This window comes from Ictidomys tridecemlineatus, chromosome 3, assembly GCF_052094955.1.
Source record: "Ictidomys tridecemlineatus isolate mIctTri1 chromosome 3, mIctTri1.hap1, whole genome shotgun sequence".
Classification (NCBI taxonomy): domain Eukaryota; kingdom Metazoa; phylum Chordata; class Mammalia; order Rodentia; family Sciuridae; genus Ictidomys; species Ictidomys tridecemlineatus.
In genome coordinates, this window is record NC_135479.1 from 131,685,471 (window position 1) to 131,705,693 (window position 20,223).

The window sequence follows — 20,223 nt, forward strand, 5'->3', positions numbered from 1 at the left end:
CCTTTTCCAAGAAGCCAGGCTGCCTGCTTCTTACAGATGAAGTTTTCCTGGTCCTGACAGAACACTGATATATTATCAGGCAGCTCAGGCATGGAGGGTTTTTTTCTCTGCTTCTACTTCCAGACAGGTTCAAACTGCCTGCTCCAAGACAGAGCAAATGTCCTCCCCTCTTCTTCCCACAGGGGGCTGATGAAGCCTGATAGCAGGCTGGAGAGGGGCCACCCATTCTAGTCCCTCCCTCAGCCTCCTCCTGAGTTCAACCCTAAACAGTCACCTGGCTGTCAATCCAAATAGCACTTCCATCCACTGAAATCAGCAACTCAGATTAATTTAGCACCCGATGGAAGCCATTACTCAGTTATGCACCATTAATAACCCATTCAACTCTCTAACTAGCTGAGCACAAGCACATCCCTCATGTCACCTCAAGGCTTCTAAGGAGGAATGATGGCTCAAGGCAAGTTTGTTCTCAGTCAAAGAATTTTAGACTATCAGTCCTGGAAGAGGATCAAGTACTTTGAGAGAATTCAGTTTAAACATCTCTTTTTAAAGGTTCCATACTGGGTTCAGAGAAGGGAAGGGGCAGGTCTGGGGACTTCAAGAAAGGACATCAAAGAGTCTTTGTATTTTCCAAGTTCCACACCTATAGGGAAAGGCAGAAGAAAGATTTGCTGAGCAGATCTTCTGCAAATATCTGCCCCAGATGTCGCACTATCTCCTTGGAGTCCTGCACCTCAAGTTCAGATGAGAAACTTGATGATCGGATGAGTCAGGGAGATGACTGAGTCACACAAGAAGAAGCATAGCCAAGGAGGAAACACACACCCGCCTGTCTCCAAAATCCTATAATAGAATGGGAGGAGGCAGGCAGGTTCCCTCTACCTTTTTTGAGGCTTGCAAAAATGGGGTTGGGTTTGGTATGGATCCTGGAGGTCTAGGACCTTCAGCTCAGAGGGGCCCAGCACTGGACCTTTCCACACAGGGAAGTCTGAGCTGCCGGAAGGCATGAATGACCAGCCTGGGCAGGCTTGAAGTGACACACAGAAGGCTGGGGAGAATGTCCTTACATCTCCAACCTTGTTCCTGGATGACTCACGCAGCCCACGGAACAAAACTGATGTCTTCTCCAGTCCCAGCAAATTGTATTTCTTCCTTAAAAAAAAAAAAAAAAACAGAAAGAAAGAAAAATAAACAATCAGCCTGTGGAAGGCCCTGGTGTTATTCTGTGGTCATGGAGCCATCCTGTGGCCACTTCACTGGACAGGCTGAAACCTGCCACATCAGGACCCAGGTCTCCCAGAAGCAGTTTCTCAGTCTTATGCTCGGCTCTGACCAGACCCTCTGCTCCTACTAGGAACATTTTGTCACACCCTTATCTCCTCTGAACTTATGTTCCCTATGTGATCAAGTACTCTGGAAGCTTCCCTCACTTTCCTCATGCTGTCCCTCTTCCCTGCAAGAAAGTCACTCAGTCTCTCAGTCTTCCACTCTAGGGACTCTGCTCTGTGGGCCCTCTGTGCCCCTTCCTGCACTCCAGGAGCACTGCCCCCTCCTGGCTTTGAGCCCCCACACTCTCCAAGTATACACTACTCACAATAATAAAAACTAGCTAACATTTACTTTGTTTATTTCAATCCTGGGGGTTGAACCCAGGAGCGCTCTACCTTTGAGCAACATCCCCAGTCTTTTTTATTATGTTGAGACAAAAATCTTGCTAAGTTTCCCAGGCAGGGCTCAAACATGCAATCCTCCTGCCTCAGCCTCCTGAGTTGCTGGGATTACAGGCCTGTGCCACCATGGCCGGCTACCAGCCAACATTTATATGGTAGCTAGGTACCAAGTAGTATTCTAAGGTATGTGTACATATGTATGCATACACACATTCATTTAGGTTTCACAATCCTAGGAGACAGGCATTATAATTATTTCCGTTTACAGAGAGGAAAAATAAGACATGGGGTCAGTTATTTGCTTGAGATCACTCAACCAGGCAGAGCCAGGATCTGGGTTTCTTCAGTCTGTCATCCTAAACCTCACGACTCTCCAGCTCCAGCACACCTCATTTGACCTGTCTATTTCTCAGGCTGCACCTCTGTTCTGTCCTCTGCTTGAGGAGAGGGCTTATGTCTTATTCCTCCAGGCATCTCTGTGTTTGCCTTAGTGCCCAGACCACAGGAGGGGCTCAGCATGTGCTAGCTGAATACATGCCACTAGGTCTGACCACCGTGAGTGCCACAGCCACTTCACATGGCTCCCACGCATTGCCATGACTCCTATGTTTGCAGTTCACCTGTGACAAATCACTAGCCCTGTTCTCAGTGCCGAGGATGGAACCTCACTGGTGCTGCTCCCAGCACTGCCCTGTCTGTTTGGGGTTCAGTGCTTCATCCTGTGGTGCATAAGGAGTACAGCAAGTATAGGCAAGCATTCATCTACTCATGCTTCTATTCCCTTGTCCTTCAAAGGCACTAGTTGTGCACAATAACACACATGTATGGTGGATGCCACAAATCAGGCACTGTTCTAGGTGCTGAAAACACAGTGGTGGACAAGAAGAAGTTCCCACTGTGATGGCAAGGACATCAGGTGGGGATCAGACAGTTGACAAATAACAGCTTGGTGCCAAGTGGCTGTGAGCCCATGAAGAAGAGAGCGGGAAGGGTAACAAGCAGGGGGAGGTCAGGGAGGGAGTCTGAGAACATGCAATAGCAGAGACCTGAGGAAGACAAGGGGAGACGTGGGCTACTACCTGGGGAAGGGGTGCTCCAGGAAGAGGAAGCACAACAGCAAGGCTCTGTGGTGAGCCCATGTGCAGACGGACAGAAAGAACAAGGAGCCACTGACTCACGAGCAGAGAATGAGAGCATTAATGGTGGCACGTCATGGAGCTCCTCGTGAGGCAGAGTGAGGATTTGAAGTTCTATTCCAAATGTGTTGAGAACGCCTAATGAGGCTGGTGCGTGGGGCTGGTGCCATCTAACCTGTGTTTGGAAAACTTGAGCCTGTGGGTTTATGATGACGATGTCTCTCAGTTTCCAAGATCAATAGCAATGTTTTGGTGATGTTCTATAAATACTCCTTTCTGTGACCACTGCCTTCTCTACTCTCCTGTCTTCAAAGCTCACATTGTTTCTCTCATGGACTTTAACAGGCTTCAACCAGAACTTACAGGCTAATAAGAGACACAACCAAACAATTGTACTGTTGGTGATATAAGCTTTTCTAGGGCCAGAGGAGGGGACCTTGTGAGTGCAGAAATGGGGCTGCTCGGCCAGACATGAGAGTCAGGACATGGCACCTGAAGGATGAGCAGGAGTTGGCCTGGAAAGGAGAGTGTTCCGGGCAGGGGAACCACCCAAACGGACAGAGAAATCGCAGTGCCCCTGCAGCCTGTGTCCTTGATGCCCTCACCCATTTGTCCTTCAGTACCCACCTCACTAGCTCCAACACTAGCCAGGCTGGGAAAATCCTCTCCTGCTGCTAAACATGGCTACAGAAATTTGTCACTTCCAGTTCCAACATGAATTCACACTCTAGTCCCAGCTGGACCTTGGGCCACTCAGCACTCCTCCTTTCTTTGATAATTAACTGCCTGCCTCATCCCCAAAAGCACTCTCTCCACACTTCTGTTTCCTTCCTGCTGACCTCACTCACTGAGGGTGCTGACCTCATCTGGCAGTACAAAGCCCCAGCTCCTGCCACACCTCCAAGAAGGCCCGCCTCTTCAACTGCTTCCTTCTTTCACTGCTCTCAGAAAAGGATGTGATCCTTCTACTGGGGGAAGAGAAGCCCCCTTGGAAGAAATTAAGCATTTATTTTGCTTTGCCTGGATTGTATCACAGAGTAACCAAATAGAAGATAAGGGAAAATTCTTTTTTATGGAAGATTTCTAGCTAAAAAACGAGAATGGGATGAAGAGTTAGAAACTCATTTTTTTTTTTTTCAGTTCCATTTGGGTTAGATGAAAATCCTCAGTAGAGGATACAATCATATTGAATGTTGGTAGGGAACTTTATGTGGATAGATGAGGTGGCCAGTACCTTATCTAGATAACTTTAGTACTTAAACTTGATGCTGTTATCAAAGTCACTGAAAATGGGACAACCGACATTAGGGACCTCCTGATGAGGTGAAATATACACCGCATGGCATGCTATCAGCATCCGAATCACCTAAGGGAGGATTCACATGTTGATGTCTGGGATCCGCCCCTACTGATTATACTTTAAAAGGCCTGGAGTGTAACCTGGGTGTGGAGATAGTTTAAAGGTGTCCCCAGCTGATGGTCATGAGTGGCCAAGGTTGCAATCATTGCCACATGGGACACAAAGCACCGCTGTGATCTGTACTTGACCATCCCAAAGCTGGTCCTGATCAGGACTTTCAAGTTGATCTCTAGCTAAAGGAATTTCAAAGCATAGACAAACAAGTTAAGTGACACTGTGGGGAAGAAACCAGGCAAATCCAGAATGTGATTGTTTTTCTGCCTAGCCACTAATCCATTTCATTTTTCCAATAATCCAATGGAAAAAGAGAAGAGGGACAGTTCCAGATTAAAGGATTTCAACAGGTAAGAACCCAATGCAGTATTTTGGGTCTCAGATTAAATCATTTTTACACAACTAGAGAAACTTGATTATGAACTAGAAATTAATTGCTACCAAAGGGGTCATTATTATTTATCAGGTGTGTAATGACACTGTGGTTATGTAAGCAATGATTTCAAAATCATATTTTTTAGATGTAAAAGGGTGAAATGAAGCTGGAGGTGGTGGTGCACACCTGTAATCCCAGCGGCTCGGGGCTGAGGCAGGAGGATGGCGAGTTTAAAGCCAGCCTCAGAAAAAGTGAGGTGCTAAGCAACTCAGTGAGACCCTCTCTCTAAATAAAATACAAAACAGGGCTGGGGATGTGGTTCAGTGGTGGAGTGCCCCTGAGTTCAATCCCCAGTACCTGCCTCCCAAAAAAGGGCAAATGATAGGAGAGCTGGGATTTGTTTTTAAATACTTTAGCAATAACAATAATAAAAAATGAATGAAGTAAGTGTTAACAAAATATTATGATTTATTAATCTGAGTGATGGGTGGATGAACATTCATTATATGAGTCTCTCTACTTTATCTTTTAAATTTTTATAATATATTTTTGAAAAACCCTTTGTTTTCCTAGTATCAGTTATTAATTATTACTATTTGTATCATTTCCTCTGTTGCTGCATCCAGCATCATGGTAATCAGCAGTAGTGGCAGGAACTAATGCTGAGTGCCATGATTCCCACTATAGTCCAGAAGGGTGGGTGTTGTTATCTGCACTGCACAGATGGAAGAACTGAAGTTCAGCAAGATTAAGTCACTAGTTCAAAGGTGCACAGCCAGTAGGAGCAAGCAGAAATAGAAGAAAGATGGATAGAAAAGTCCCTGGTTTAATCACAGTGTTCTACTGCTGTCTTCCCTCTTTCCCTTGCCCATCTCTCTTATTCTCCACCTTCTCTTCCCTCTTTAGGCCCCCTTCATCCTGAAAGGATGCTCCCCTCAACCTTCAGTGGCATGGTCATTTCCTTCTTCTATTCCCAGCACTTTCAGAGATTGTCATGCAGTCATTTCTTGGTCTCTTGCACTATGACTTCTTCTACCTCAAGTTCACAAAGACTTCATGAAAAAAACCTGGAGGATGTTCTCAGTCTCACTTAACCTCCTTGTACTGCACAGCACATGCCTGCTCTTTCCTTCTTAGGGGCTTCTGTCTCATTGACCTGTCAACCATGGGATTCTCTGGATCCTACCCTGACTCGTCCGCTCACTCCTCCAGACTTAATGTAGCCTTTTTCCCAACGTACTAACTACAATAATCTTCATTATCTACATAAATTGTCCTCAAAGTGTGGCCCAAGGACCAGCTTCACGCCTCAGGCCAGCAGAATCAGATTCTCTACGTCAGATATCTTTGTTTTTAATGAACACTCCAGGAAATTCTTATGTCCAGAGAGAAACCACGCTTTCTTGATGGCCCATCCCTTCTAAGGCCTCATGAATGTTCATGAATCTGAATGTGGCTTCTTTATCACAGCCTCAGGCTTCTCCCCTGAGTACCTCACCTCTGGCCTCATTGCCTAGTCTTGAGCCCCAGTCTCATGTTCTACTCATGCTACCCTCTCTGCTGCCTCCTGTTAATTTTGTTTCTGAGCCATTATTGTCTATCCTCTCTCCTTGTCCCACCCAGTCCCATCACCCTGCCCTCCAAGGAATCCTCAGCTCTCTCACATTGCCTGTTGTATATGTGTTCTCATTCAATTTTTTTTTTTTTTTTGGCACTGGGGATTGAACCCAGGGCCGTATGCATGCAAGCCAAGCACTCTGAGCTATGTCCCCAGCCCTGTTGTATATGTTTTCTGAGCTATGTCCCCAGCCCTGTTGTATATGTTTTCTGAGCTATGTCCCCAGCCCTGTTGTATATGTTTTCTGAGCTATGTCTCCAGCCCTGTTGTATATGTTTTCTGAGAGGTATCTCTACTCCCATCCACCAAGTCATCCTCTACACTCCTGCATACGTGCTTAAAACAAAGTACTGATCTAATTGTATGGATTTTTTCAACCTTGCAACAAGCAGTGATTCCCTAAGGCCTATAAAAGAAAATCCCCATTTCTCCAAGGCCTGATCACCACCTACCTTTCTGGTCTTATTTTCCATTTCGATCTAAAAGATCAAAACTAAAGCTGCTCTTTATTTTGGATATACATCCATGCTTTGCTCATAACATCTCCCCCCCACCCCCATCTTGGATGTGGAAATCCCATCCATCTGGGGAAGCATGGTTCCAAAGAACCTGCCCACAAAACCACGTTTCCTGATCTTTTATGCCTTCATGTAATCTCCTTCATCGAATCTGGGAAGACCAATAGAATGCAGCAGAAGAGACATTGCATACCTCCCCAGGGTAGATCATAAAAAAACCTTGCAGTTTTCCTCTTGGCCTCTCAGAATGCATGTTCTGAGAGAAGACACTTATCATGCAAGGAGCCATTTGACTATCCTGAGTTTTCCATGCTGTGAGGAAGCCCAACTAAACAAGTGAAAAGGCCACCTAAAGCCAAAACTGTTCAAACCGCCCTGGATGAGGTGCCAGACATGTGAGTAACAAAACCATTTGGATGTCCAGCCCATCTGACTTTCAGATGACTCCAGCCACAGCTGCAACCTGACTGCAGCTCCTTGGAAGATTCCAAGTAAGAACTACCAAATGACCCAAAGGACTCTGAGATAGTATAATAAATTGTTTTAAGCCACTAAGTTTTGAGTCATCTGTTACCCAGTAATTGATTTCTGGAACAACTTCTAAGTACAGGACAAATTCTCCTTCCACAGTAAGGAGATTCCCAAGTGCTGGACTAAAATGAATTGTTCTCTCCTGTGTGCTTCACAGTCCCTGTTGCCCATCAAGGGGCCCCAGCACAGTCTACCTCACAACACACTTAGGAAGGACAAGGATTTTTTTTTTAAATCGTGTCTACGTGGCTCTGGTATCAGTCACTGTTCATGGTACAGAACACATGCTCAGATAATGTCTGCTGAATTGAATTGATTTCCTATTCTTCTTCAGTCCCTTAAGGCAGATAGGTAGTCTCAAGAAGATCCAGACACAGGGAATGAAAGGCACCCCACAACACATGGTATTGGCCAATGAAGTTCACCATACCTTTATTTTTATTTTTATGTGGTGCTGAGGATCGAACCCAGTGCCCTGCGCATGCCAGGTAAGCGTGCTACCACTTGAGCCACATCCCCAGCCCGGCCAGTGAAGTTGAATGTGCCAAATCAATCTTGGCCAAGCCTACTAAACCTGGAGGGAGGAGAACTAGAGAAAGTGTTAAAAGCTCATTTGGTGAAGAGAGATACAAGAGGGTAGAAATGAGCATCATTCCCTGTTCACTAACAACAGACAGACATTTGTGGACCTGGTGCCTTTGGTGCTGAGAGCACACCTTTCTGATTCCCTGGATTCTCCTACAGACTGTGGGAAGAAAGTCTCCAGCCCATGGGAAGAGTCCAGGCTTGTCCTCTACAGGCTTGGCTGAGACCATGCTGCAAATACTTGCTGTACCGGACAATGCCAAAACAGTTCTCTTCATTATTATAAAATCTTAATCAGAAAGCCACCACAAGTTCTTCTGGTGGGCCAGGAATAAATCTTCTATTCACTGTGTGCCCATTTATAATGTACCCCACAATCCCCCTCAGCTCCTCTCCATTCCCTTCCTACTAACAACCCTCCCATTATTTTTAATATTCTTCCAAGTAATTTAAAGTATGTTCTATGCAAACTGCAGCTGTCACACTAGGCAGATGATAAAAAAAATCTCTGTTGTAGGACATGATTCTAAGTCATCTGCCTCTATCTTCTATGTGGATGGAGTGAGCATCTTTCTAAAAAGCTGGCCCATTAGAATAGTAGTTCTTCATTCAGGATACATATCAGGATCCTGTAAAGCTTTGGAAAAAAAAATCTATTCCTGCGTTCCCTCCCAGTACAACTAAGTCAGAATCTCAGTGTGCTAGGTCTGGATATCAACATTTTTAAAAGAGCTCTTGAGGTGATTTCAATGTGCACCAGAGATGAAAACTACATTCTGCAGAACACAAACATCCAGTAATGTCTGGGGGTTCCTGCCCTGTCCTGTTTCTTATTCTGGCTGCAAATTATCTTTTTGCAAAATATAGTATGTCTTGATAGGACTAGAGGGACATCAGACAGACAGGAAGCAGTCGCGGAGGGAGTCTTGACTAAATTCAGACCTGGTCACATTTCATGTTTCAGTTTTGTCATTCAACATTGATTTACTGTTCAACAATGGAATATGGTGTTTTGTGACAGCTCTGAAGACTGAAGCTTGAGAAAATATCATGCTATTAGATGTGAAAACAGGATTCTCTCTCCTCTATGGTTGCAGCTGCATAAATATATACATTTTTAAAAGCCTAAAAATGAAAGCAAAAAATGATCACAATTAGGATATTGGATGATTGTTTAATTTTCTTTCAAAACCCCATTTGTGTCGATCATCATACTTTTAAAATTGGGGGGAAGAAAAAGTCCAAATACTTGGATTTGTAGGAAGACTGACTTTCACCCTGACCAGGAGCTAGATGGGTTTCCAGGCCTCAGTTTCCTGGTCTGCAGCTTGGAGCAGAAGAGTCACAATGTCTCCTGTAGCACCCTACTGATTCTAGGCACCCAGGGTGTTGTTTCTATGTGACAAGTTAAGCAAATGTTGTTCAATATGCTTCGTTTAGCGAAAAGTCAGGGCCAGGCGTGCTCTGGAGGAGCTGTCTCACCTTCTCACCTCCCAGGCACACCCTGCCTACAGCTCTGCCCTCGCCTCCGCCCACATCATGCCTTACAGCTTGCCAACTTCCCTCCGTGGTCCCCAGTCACCCACTCAGAACTGCAGTCCTTCTTCCGGACCGCCCCTGCACGATGAGCAGTTTGCCAGTTAATATACATCAAGCTGCCACCTTCAAACAGCTCGGAAAGCCCCATCTGTTCTCAGTAGCATTCCAGTTAGAGCGACCACCCACCACCCACTCCGTTGGCAGCACACACACAGGCCGTACAAACAGGGTCCTCCCCTATGCTGGGCAGCTGAGGCTCGGCAAGGCTTAGCTTGGGGGAACAAGAGGCAGGAATAGCGGTCACCTGGCTGAACTAAGGGCTCCATGCTGTGCCTAATAGGACCTCTTTCTCAATATTGGCTCTCTCCTGGGTCAGGGTCCATTCTGAGTCCCTCTTTCCTGGAGAGCTCTGAGTGCTGACAGCCAAACAACCCTAGATAACAGCACCAGGTTATAGAAAAACTTGTTCAGTGTGAATTTGGGCTCCTTGTTTTGGGCTCCCACCCATTGATCCTATGTGTTAGGAATAATGATCTCATTCTTTGTTCTCAGCAACCCTGAATGGTAGGTGCTTTTATTATAACCATGTTTTTGGGTAAGGTAATTGAAGTATAGACAAAATAGTTTCCTTGAAATATACTAAGCTGTATATCCATGGAAAGTATTCTGAATTCAGAAGGCTTGGATAAGGATTCTGGCTCTGCCACTTTTACATATTGTGTAACTTTGGGTGAATTAATCTCTCTGAGCATCGGCTTGCTCTTCTATTAATTGGGGAAAATGATTCCTATTTATCAGGATGGGTGCATACGAAATAAATGACATAATCTACATAAAATGCCTACCACAGTATTTAGTAGAAAATGTATGCTCAGCAAATACAAACTGTCCTGGATGTGAATCCAGATCCTTCTTCCAGCTGCTCAGAAGTGACTTTCTATAAGTGAGTTCATTTGGGTGCATCCCTCACATGGGGCTCTTGAGTGCTAGGCTCCAAATGCCACCATGTGTGTTCACACGAGCCCAGGCTTGAAGAAAAGGAAGACTCTAACACAGACACTGAATGCAGATTATTTTAAAGTTCACCAACTCCACAGTGTTCAACTGCATTATCCCCTTTTATATTACTAGAAACTTGGCTCCCCCTAACCAAGTGACAAAGTGAGATGGTGGAAATGAACGAAATATAAGGGGAAACCATATAAGATCACCCATCTAGGGGCACACTCCAAAGGGGAGTGGAATAGTTTCAAGATCCCTTAAAACAAGGAGGCTTACATCCCAGCTCCTTCTGCCCTATGTAATCAGTTTCTTGCTCCAAAGATGGAGGATTTTTTTGCATAGCAAATGCAAAGACACTTAGTACATAAATAAAATAAAACCTGACTACCCAGTTGTCCATTCTGCCTTTGAGACGGGGATAATTTAGAGGCTGAATAAGCTTTATCCCTGCCCCGACATTCAGGTCGGAATAGGTGGCAACAGTGGCCACTTCGAGCATTCCAAACTTGTGAGCAATATGCAGACTTGCTCGGCCCGAATATAGAGAATCACCTAGTAAGTGCTGAAGTATGTGTGTGTGGGTGTACATGTGTGTGTGATGTTAGTGACTTCAGAACCCAGCGTACAAGAACACAAATTGAGGAGGATGACATCTTCATGGAAGGGACCCCAGAGATATGCTCTCCCATTGTATCCTTCACGAGGCCACTGCTTGGAGAATCCAGAGAAAAGGTAAATTTCTGTCTTTGTCATTCAGCACTGCTGCTCCCACAGTTTGTGGCCACCTGGGCAATGGGACTGTGGAATGGTAAGCTCACCTCCACATGTGCAGCTCTGAGGAAACCAGCTCAAGAGCAGGAGTTTCTTTCTGGTACAACCGGGCCTGAATAGAGCCTTAGCAGAACCCACTGCCTCGCTTTGAGGAGTGAGATCAATCATTCCCTTGACAGAGCACCCCTGCCAAGCTAATCTGCTCTGCTCTTGGATATAAAGATGGCAAACCTGGAGTGTTTCCTTTACATAAATAAATAAGGATCCCATAAATAGCCCAGCCTGCTTGCTTTGAACACTGGAGCAACAGGCTTTCATCCTGACAGCCCCTTGACATCCTGTCAACCTCATGGGAAGTCATTTCTGCCTATTCACAATGCTGATTGCTTTTTCTAACACCTTTGGAAATGACAGACACTTTTAGAAAAGGAAAGGCCCTTTCATTTAATTTGAGCCAATTCCTGTTACAAAAACATTCTTCTATTTCCAGCAGTATTCCCAAGTGTCCGATTTCAGTGCTTGCCTGAAAAAGTAGGGAGTATATGAGACAGAATTAATATCTATATTTTAATGGCAAGGAATTTTACAGTGAAACATCTCATTTAAATTTTATATCAACTTAATGTAGAAGACAGAATTACTCCATCTTATAGAAACTGGGACTCAGCTATGCAGGTGGGAAGCAAGGATTCCCACCAGCTTTGTCTCTTAGGCAAGCTCTGTCTTACCTTTCTACTTCCCCACATTTGGGTAACACTTGCTGTGTGGGAAGCAAGAAACTGGTGTAAACTGGCTCGTTTAATTCCTACAACTTCGAAATCTAGGAATTATTTCAAATTCCCATTTTACAGAGGGGAAACTGAGGCTCAGAGATAGGAATACAGAGTCAGTGTGACAGAAGAGAGAGGCTGGGAGGAGGTTAGAAGGGAGAGGACTGGTCTGGGAGCAGAGGGACCTGGGTCTCACTACTGGGTTTCTCCTGGATGGACTTTGTGATCAGTTTGCATGCTCTCCAGCCAGCAGTTCCATCATCTGTAAAGTAGGACGAGGGGCTAGATAGTCCCAATGCCCAGCAGTTCAAATAATGTATGATCCTATCCAGCCTCTTGGTGTTCCCTGTAATCAGATTAGAACTGTAGTGGCAAGGAGAAGCCAACAGTGACTTGTGCACACAACAGGCTCTGGTGGGGTATTTGCATTTGTTCCTGTGTTGAAGTTCACACCTCTCAGTTTCTACAGTTACAATTTCTTAATCATAAGGACAACACTGCTTCCAGAGTGCCATTAACATTCCCATTGGAAATGGAAATGCCAAATTGTTAATAGCACCCTGGGGTTTTGCTCCTCATGGTATCATCTGCCTTCCTGAGTTTTTGAAAAACTCATATTTAAGTTCATTAAAATATCAATCTTTTTTGCTTAAAAACAGGGAGCTCTAGGCCAGTGTCTACACAAAGGCAGAAAATAAAATTGTACCAGAAATAAGCTGGCCCATGAGAGTACTGACTCCACCGAGTGGCTGGGAACATCTGAAGGACCAGATCTGCCCCGTGCTGATGGGAGCTTTGCTGGTGGGAGGTGCTAGCAGCAATGGCAGGCTAGTGCTGAATTAAAGCAGCAGCTGGGGCCAGATGTGGGTGGGGGCGCATGATCCCCATCTGTGATCCAAAACTGGAGGGAGCTGGAGGGAGAGGCAATGGAATCCTGAACATAAGGCCGCTGGTGGAGAATAAGCTGGCCAGGCTTGAATGTGGGCTCCGTCACTGAGGTTCCTGTGACCTTGGGGCAAGTGCTTCATCTTTCTGAGCTTTAATTTCCTCACCTTTAAGGTGGATGTCCTGGATTGCATTCCCCTAAAAGCTCTTCCAAAGAAGGATTTGATTGTGAGGAAGGCATTTGGGAGGTGACTCTGGGATGACCTGGGGCAAGGAAGGAAACCAGTGAGTCTGTCATTAAGATGATTACCAGTATGTGCAGCAGGGCCTCAGTCCTGGGGGGAATCTCATGGAGACGGTGTAGAGCATGCTTCAGTATTGTCCCACTGAGGGGTGAAGATGATGTATCCTCTAGCTCTCACCACTGCGGTTTGGGGATATCCCAGGGACATTAGCATCCCAACACGTTCATCCTCCTGCATGTGCCAGCTGAAAATTGCTACAAGGACTGAATGGGTTTAAGGGGGTAGAGAAAATGATGCTCAATAGGTGAGTGCTTGACTATTCTAATTTAAGATGAGGAAGTTGAGGGCCATAAAGATTAAGTAACACAGCTAGTAAGTGATAAAACCAGAATTTGAATCTGGGTAGTTCAGCATGGATAATCATAACAGGCTGCCTGTCAAAATAAATAAATAAATAAAACAAGATGCAACGACTCTCATCCATGACACAGGTTCACTGACATGTCACCTCCTGGGGATGCTGTTTGTGTCCCATGACTTCTCACAGACTGTCTTCCATTACTCTGGTGAAATTGTTCCAATCCAAACCTGACCTTCATCCTGTGAGCCCAGAAAATGTCCATTGTCAGCACAAGGAAGACGAGCCCATTCAAGTCAGTAATTTACGAATAATAATTATGCTAGGGAATCAGAGCCCCTTTAAAATTAGAATCAAATTCCTGATATCTTTTGTTCTGCCTCTGGACTTTCCTCCCACTAACTAGATAGAGGTGAGATGGGAGGGGTGCTGTCCCCTGACCCAGGCAGGCACCAGGGAAACTGAGACTGTCCTGTGTTTCTGACTAGCACAACCTAGCTAAATTTATTATATGTATATTCCTGCCTTTTGTCTTACAAAAAGATCTCTGCTTCCTCAAGGCCAGCTTTGAATAAACCTATTTTATTCACCAACCTTTGTTTCCTGAATTTTAGTGGAGCTGAGGCTGAGTGGTACAACTTTTGTTTCCACTAACATAAGAACAGAGACCTTGAGCAACAGCAGTCATGTTACTTTGAGGTGCAGTCAGAATCAGCCGGGTGGTGGAGAAGCGTGTGCTCAGAATGAGGGACTAGAAGACTCCCACACTGACAGCAGGACATGGGATCCAGTCACAGTGGTGTGACTCCTGCTTGTTCCTGCCACAGGACAGTGAAATTAGAAGGTAGTGACCAAGGTTTCCTCCTTCAGGGACAGCATTTAGAAACATTCACCCACTCACCCACATTTGTCCCCAAGACTCATCTTTCCTTGGATTCCATAGCTGACCAATGTTTCTTCATATAAGCAACTTTTTGCTTTCAGTGGGATACAGTAAAATTGGGAGGATGGGGAGCCTGTCTGTCTCTCTAAGATGCCTTGGGGAATCTCTGGTGCTTGATAAGGATCTTAAGTTAAAGACAACTCTTCTTTCTCTTCTTATCCCATCTGTACTAACACTATATAATACTGACCCATATAAGGTGCGTGATAACTGCTCATTTAGCAATGAATATCTACCCTGTGATATATGGACAGTCCTTGATCTCCAGGAATTCAGAGTCTACAGAAGAAGAGAGATGTGTGTAGATAATTAGACTCTGCACTCAGCAAGGACTGAGTGGAGGAGCATGGAAGACAGGCGTGTGGTCAGTGAAGTCCCTGAGAACACAGCTGAGTTGTTACAATGGATAAGGAGAAGACTCACAGGCAAAAAGGTAGAGAGGGTTATTCCCAGCAGGCAACAGCAGAAGAATCCTCCGTGGATTGGGGGTGGGTGAGGGGTTTGGGGTGATGAGCTTCTGTGCCAGTTAGAACTGCAGGTGCCTTGCACTGGGCTGGGGCTTGCCCAGGCCCTTTCCCGGAGCTATGCTGCAGCACTCCCCCTCAGCTCGATGCCTATGTGCACACAGGCACCGCTGTGCACTGTGGTACTGTCATGGTGTGCCACCGCCCAGGGAGTTGGGATTTGATTCATAACCTGGAGGATTAGAAAGGTTTAAGTGAAGGAGGCAACAATCCTAGCCGAGTTTCAGAAAGAGTGCTCTGTCAGCAGTGAGGTGGATGGAGTGGTGAGGAGTCATGGAATAGGCTTGGAGGCCCACAGCAGAGGCACAGGCAGGGAGGTAAAGGACAGAGGCTGGCTTTGGGAAGTCTCTGAGGGTAGATTGACTGTGATGAGGACCCAAGAACCAACGTCAGAAAATCCTGGGATCTTAGAGTTAGGACGAGAGGAAACTGAGCAAAGCTGGCCCCTGGTCCTTCTTTTCCTCATTGAGTAGGAAGTGGGGGAAGTAGAGGCCCAGCCATGTGATGGCAGGGGGTGGGGCTTGAGGGAAAGGAGGAGGAAACAGCTGCTGTGGGGAGTGGGCACAGGCGTTGCCTGGGGACACCGCAGGCACTGCCAAGCACGGGTTGTTTCCTCCTGCCCTGGCAGCTGCCATCATTCAGGGAACCAGATGGAAAAATGAGGGAAGATTCTTCCAGCATAGAAGCCAGGCAGGTACTTCTAGATACAGATTTTATTCCTCCCATCTAGCAGAGGGTCACTGGTGCCTGATGGAGTAATTTGCTCACAGGAATGTGAGAAGAAACTCGAGGTTCTGTCCCTTTACAACCAGGGTGTGGCCTCCCTTCCATTTGCAGACCTGAGGGCAGAATACAAATGGAGGATCATATACCCGAAGTCTAAATATTTAGAAACTATAAATTAACCCACTCCCAGGATCACTTTGTAACCCAGAGGCTGGAGGAGCTGAGCTCTCCCAGGGCCAGCCCTGCCACCTGCGAGTGCTCAGCCATGCTGGGCCAGGATGGGACAGAAGCTGGCCTGGGCCCAAGGACTTCAATTGACCTCTGAACCCAGGAATTGAGATACTTAGGAAGCCAAGGCAGGCAGGGGTCTCGCTCCATGCATTATTTCACGGATTCAGGATTTTCAGGCAGTTCTAAGCACTTCTCAAAATGACATCAGCTAATGAGAGAAGAGAAAGAGCATAGTGAGTTATATTGGGGAAAGTGACCTGGTTGCACACCTACTTTGGATGACTTAAAGGAACTATAAACAAAACCAGGCCTTCTGGAAACAACCCCATGTTCTTCAGTGAGCAGTGAAACCAAATGGATTACGTCCACAGAGTAAATACTGAATTATGTTAAATAAAAGAAGCCAGGCACAGAAAGCTATAGACTGCCTGATACCACTGACATGACAGTCGGGAATAGGCAAATCATAGAGAGAGGAGATAGATCTGTGGATCAGAGCAGGACGTGTGTGTGTGCGTGTGTGTGTGTGTGTGTGTGTGCGTGCGTGTGTGTGTGTGTGTGTGTGTGTGTGTGTGTGTGTACAGGATTGGGTGAGGGAGAGAAAGGAATTTGATTTAGTGATAACAGTGTTCTATAACTTGATTATGTTGGTGTTTACCCAACTACATACATTTGTCAAAAGTCATCAAACAGTTAAAAAATAACAAATTTTATAGTTTGCCAATGATACCATCATAAAGCTAACTTCCCAAATAAGAAAAGCAATCAGTTTATCAGATTCTCTTAGTAAGGTTGCCTAAGCAGAGGTAGTGACGTTCTCCCTTCCTGCAACCCCAATTTGAACATGTAAATCCACATCCCTAGTCTAGGGGCCATTTCAGCCCAAGGTCCCCCTGTGGGAGAGCGGAATATCCTACCCTAAATAGTTTCTTTGGCATATTTTAAATTGGTTATTCAGAGAAACTACAGACCTCTGTAGACCTGAGAATGGCTCTGAAATGTTGTGTTTTTTTGTTTTTTTGTTTTTGTTTTTTTTGGTAAAGAAATATACATCTCTCTACATTAGCAGAGCAAATAGCAAATGCAGATGGAGGCTTTCCTCTTCTGGTATCTCCCCCTTTCTGCCTAGGGATAAAGCTTTCTACAGGAAGAGAGATGGGGTGAGGCGGTCTGACACCTGAGCCAGATAGAGATTTCTGCAGGAGGCTCTTACCTGAGAGACTTCATCTGCGTAAGAAAGCCCTTGCTCACTCTGCACACCTTCCACAAATCTTCCATACACTGCACACCTAGCATGGCCCCAGAAGCCCAAGCCCCCCATGCCTTTAAGACAGATATATATCCTTCTTAGTCTAGTCTTCCAAGATCTTAGACATTTACTAGAATTTCAATATTCTTTTTCTTGTTATCTGTCTATTGGGAGTTTATTTCCCAGACTAAAATCATCAAATCTTCAAAGGGAAAAGAATAAATTTAAACTTCCTTATACTGTCTCCTATAACACCTCTACACTCAATTATTTATCAAACCAACAAGAGAAAGAGACAGACAGAAAAATAGAGATAGAGGAAGAGACAGATATTTAGACAGGAAAGACAAAATGTTTTATATTATGATTTGGGGATACATAGATTCCTTGCAGGTGTGGGCCTCAATCAAGGAACAGCTCCTCTTTTGGGGGCCTAAGGACAATATGAAAAAGTCACAGAGTGAGAGAATCTGCCTTAATAAGTCTGGGTGGGATGTCAACTTCTAACACTCTATAGATTTTTCTCTTGCTTACATAATTCTTTGAAAACAGACTCTGAACTTTGAGTTTTTATTTGAAATTGTGTGTAATTTTTTTTCTTTTTACATCATGTTAGGCAATTTTTCTACCACTGAATTATATCCCCAGCCCTTTTGAAAAAAATTTATTTTGAGACAGTGTCTCACTGTGTTGTCCAGACTGGTCAAATTTGTAGTCTTCCTTCCTCAGCCTCCCTAGTAGCTGAGATTAGAGGCATGTGCCACCTAGTCCAGATAATTGTGCATTTTTTTAAAAAGTCCCATAGTTAGTCATTTTAAAGTGAATGTAATAGTGGCTACTCCTTGGGAGTTGTCCCTTGCTGAGTTACTTTCCTCCCTTTGCCTGGCATTCTGACTTCTAAAGCAAAGATGCACCTAAATGATCAGGACATTAACTGCTAAATAATTGTTCTTTCTTTAGACTTACAAAACACAAAACACCCCTTCCTAATTCTTTAAGCCTGTATATTAACTAACAAAAGTACATAAATTACTGTGAGGCTCAACTTTCAGAAAAGTAATATTTTTGTCCATGAAATTATAGGAATTAGCGCCAGGAGGTCAGGGTCAATTGCAGTATTCTAGCCAGGGAAGGGGTGGGGTTGGGGTGGGGAGGAGATATGCACCTGATGAGCAAGACCCCACCGAGCACATATTCTTCCAGCCCATTGTCCCCTGTACCTCCTTTCCCCATATACAATCCCTTTCATACTTGAGTCCTTTAAGACTTTCTTTTGGGAGGCATAATAGCAACCCCATTTTCAAAGGTGTGGGCCCTTGTGTATACCGGAGATTCTTCCCACCAACTTTCTTCTCCTGAGCATTGGATTTTGAGGTGCAAACAGACAGACTTGGGTTTCATAACATGAATATTTTTTCCCCTAGATTATTTGTTTGGTAAATTTGGAAATTTTTCAAGAATTAGATTTGCCAAAAAGGGGAATGAATCTGAAAGATAAGCTGTTGAGCCTCCAAGAGATCGGCCATGTGTCTTTTATTATGTCAGGACCCAACTGGAAACCAGAAAAATGTAGGACAGAAGGGTAGGAGATCATACAAACACTGGACAAGTGCATTTCCATTTGTCTTCCCAGTGCATGCTCAGACACACATTCTTCTGCCTCCAAGTTCAGGGCTTTAGTTCCCACTTGTATATCACTAACATTTTTTTTTAAATCATAGAGGCCAATTGCAAGTGTGTTTTATATGTATGGTAAAAATGAGGGGAATGATTTTCTTAAAATTGTTATATTTCAGGGAAACTTTTGGCATAAATAGCTTTTATGTCAAAGGGTTGCTCTTGACTATGGGAGACCTAGAAAGTCTATAATTTCCCCTAAAGCCACATAGCCTTTCTGTATCTCAGTCTATTCCTGTGCAAAATGGGAATAATAATAACTATCTTCTTTTTTCACATAACCATGGTGAGACTCGAATGAGGCATCACATGTGCACCCATGGCCGTTGCTGGATGGCTGTAAGACACAGTGAATGGGGCAGGAAGATGAAACTCCCTCACAACTGCAAGGATTCCTGGCCTTTACAGATCAGTGGGGTGGTTTACAGTCAACCTGCAGGCAGCTCTCCTGGCCTCTCTTCTTCCTTCACCCGCCTCCTGCTCGCAGGAACAGGGTCAGAAGCTCTATCTTTCTGTCTAGCATTCTGAGCCCTGGAGCACTGGCCTGAGCAGGGTCACCAGTTCACTATGAACTCAGGCGAACCATCCCGTGTGCACTGAGAACCGCGGAGGTCAGCACCACTGCCAGGACCCACCATTGTTCTGGTCGAATGGTTCAGTGCACAGGCTAATGTGGCCTGTTGGGGTGGGAGGGTGTGGACAATAGGAACAAATCCCTGCCCACTGTGCTCTGCTTGCAAGAGGGGAAGCGCTGGCAGGATTTCCCCTGAAAGCTAATCAATTCCAGAACCACTCAACCAGAGTGCTGAGTCCCCATGGTTGCTGACTCACAAAGGGACACACTGGTGTTGAAAAATGGGACCAACAGGGAAGGGAAGTGAGATTGATTTGCTGAGATAAGAGAAGACCAAAGGGGCAGCACAGGCCCTGGCAGAAATTGAATGAGGAAAATTGACCTCCCCTTTCTGTGCAAGCAGCTAATCCCCTTACCTGCCCAGTGTGTTTTGGCCTCCCCTCCATTCCCAGCCTCCATCCCTCCTTCTGCTCTCTAGGAGGGCTCTCAGAAAGTCACTCATAGACACCTAAATCATTGCTCATTAAAGTTGGGAGGCACTGGAGATACTGCCAGCACACTGATTCCCAGTCCTCATCACCTCTTCCTTCAGGGATTTCATATTTGGAAGCTTCCTTTGTTCAGCACTTGCTCATTCACTGGGCTAAGAATTTTCCCCTTATTATTTCATCTAATGCCAACAAAACTTCTGAGAAGCATCCATCATTATCTCCATTTTACATATTTAAATAAAACTAAGAATAAGAGAAGTGTGTTTGGCCCCAAACCTACCACAAAAAGTGGGTGATCAGCTAGAATTCAACCTAAGTCCGTGTGATTTTGAGGCCCCACATGCTGCTATATAACAAGAAATGGCTCATGCTCCCAGCAATTGCACTCAT

General features: G+C 45.1%; 1 long non-coding RNA gene across 1 annotated transcript; it reads right to left on the reverse strand.

Moving 5' to 3' along the window:
* Window positions 1-11,708: 11,708 nt before the first annotated feature.
* Window positions 11,709-18,288, reverse strand: LOC144376347 (uncharacterized). The gene is made up of 2 exons (XR_013436701.1): window positions 14,013-18,288; window positions 11,709-13,660 (listed from the first exon to the last, which is right to left on the reverse strand). It is a non-coding gene; the product is annotated as an uncharacterized LOC144376347 (long non-coding RNA).
* Window positions 18,289-20,223: the final 1,935 nt, after the last annotated feature.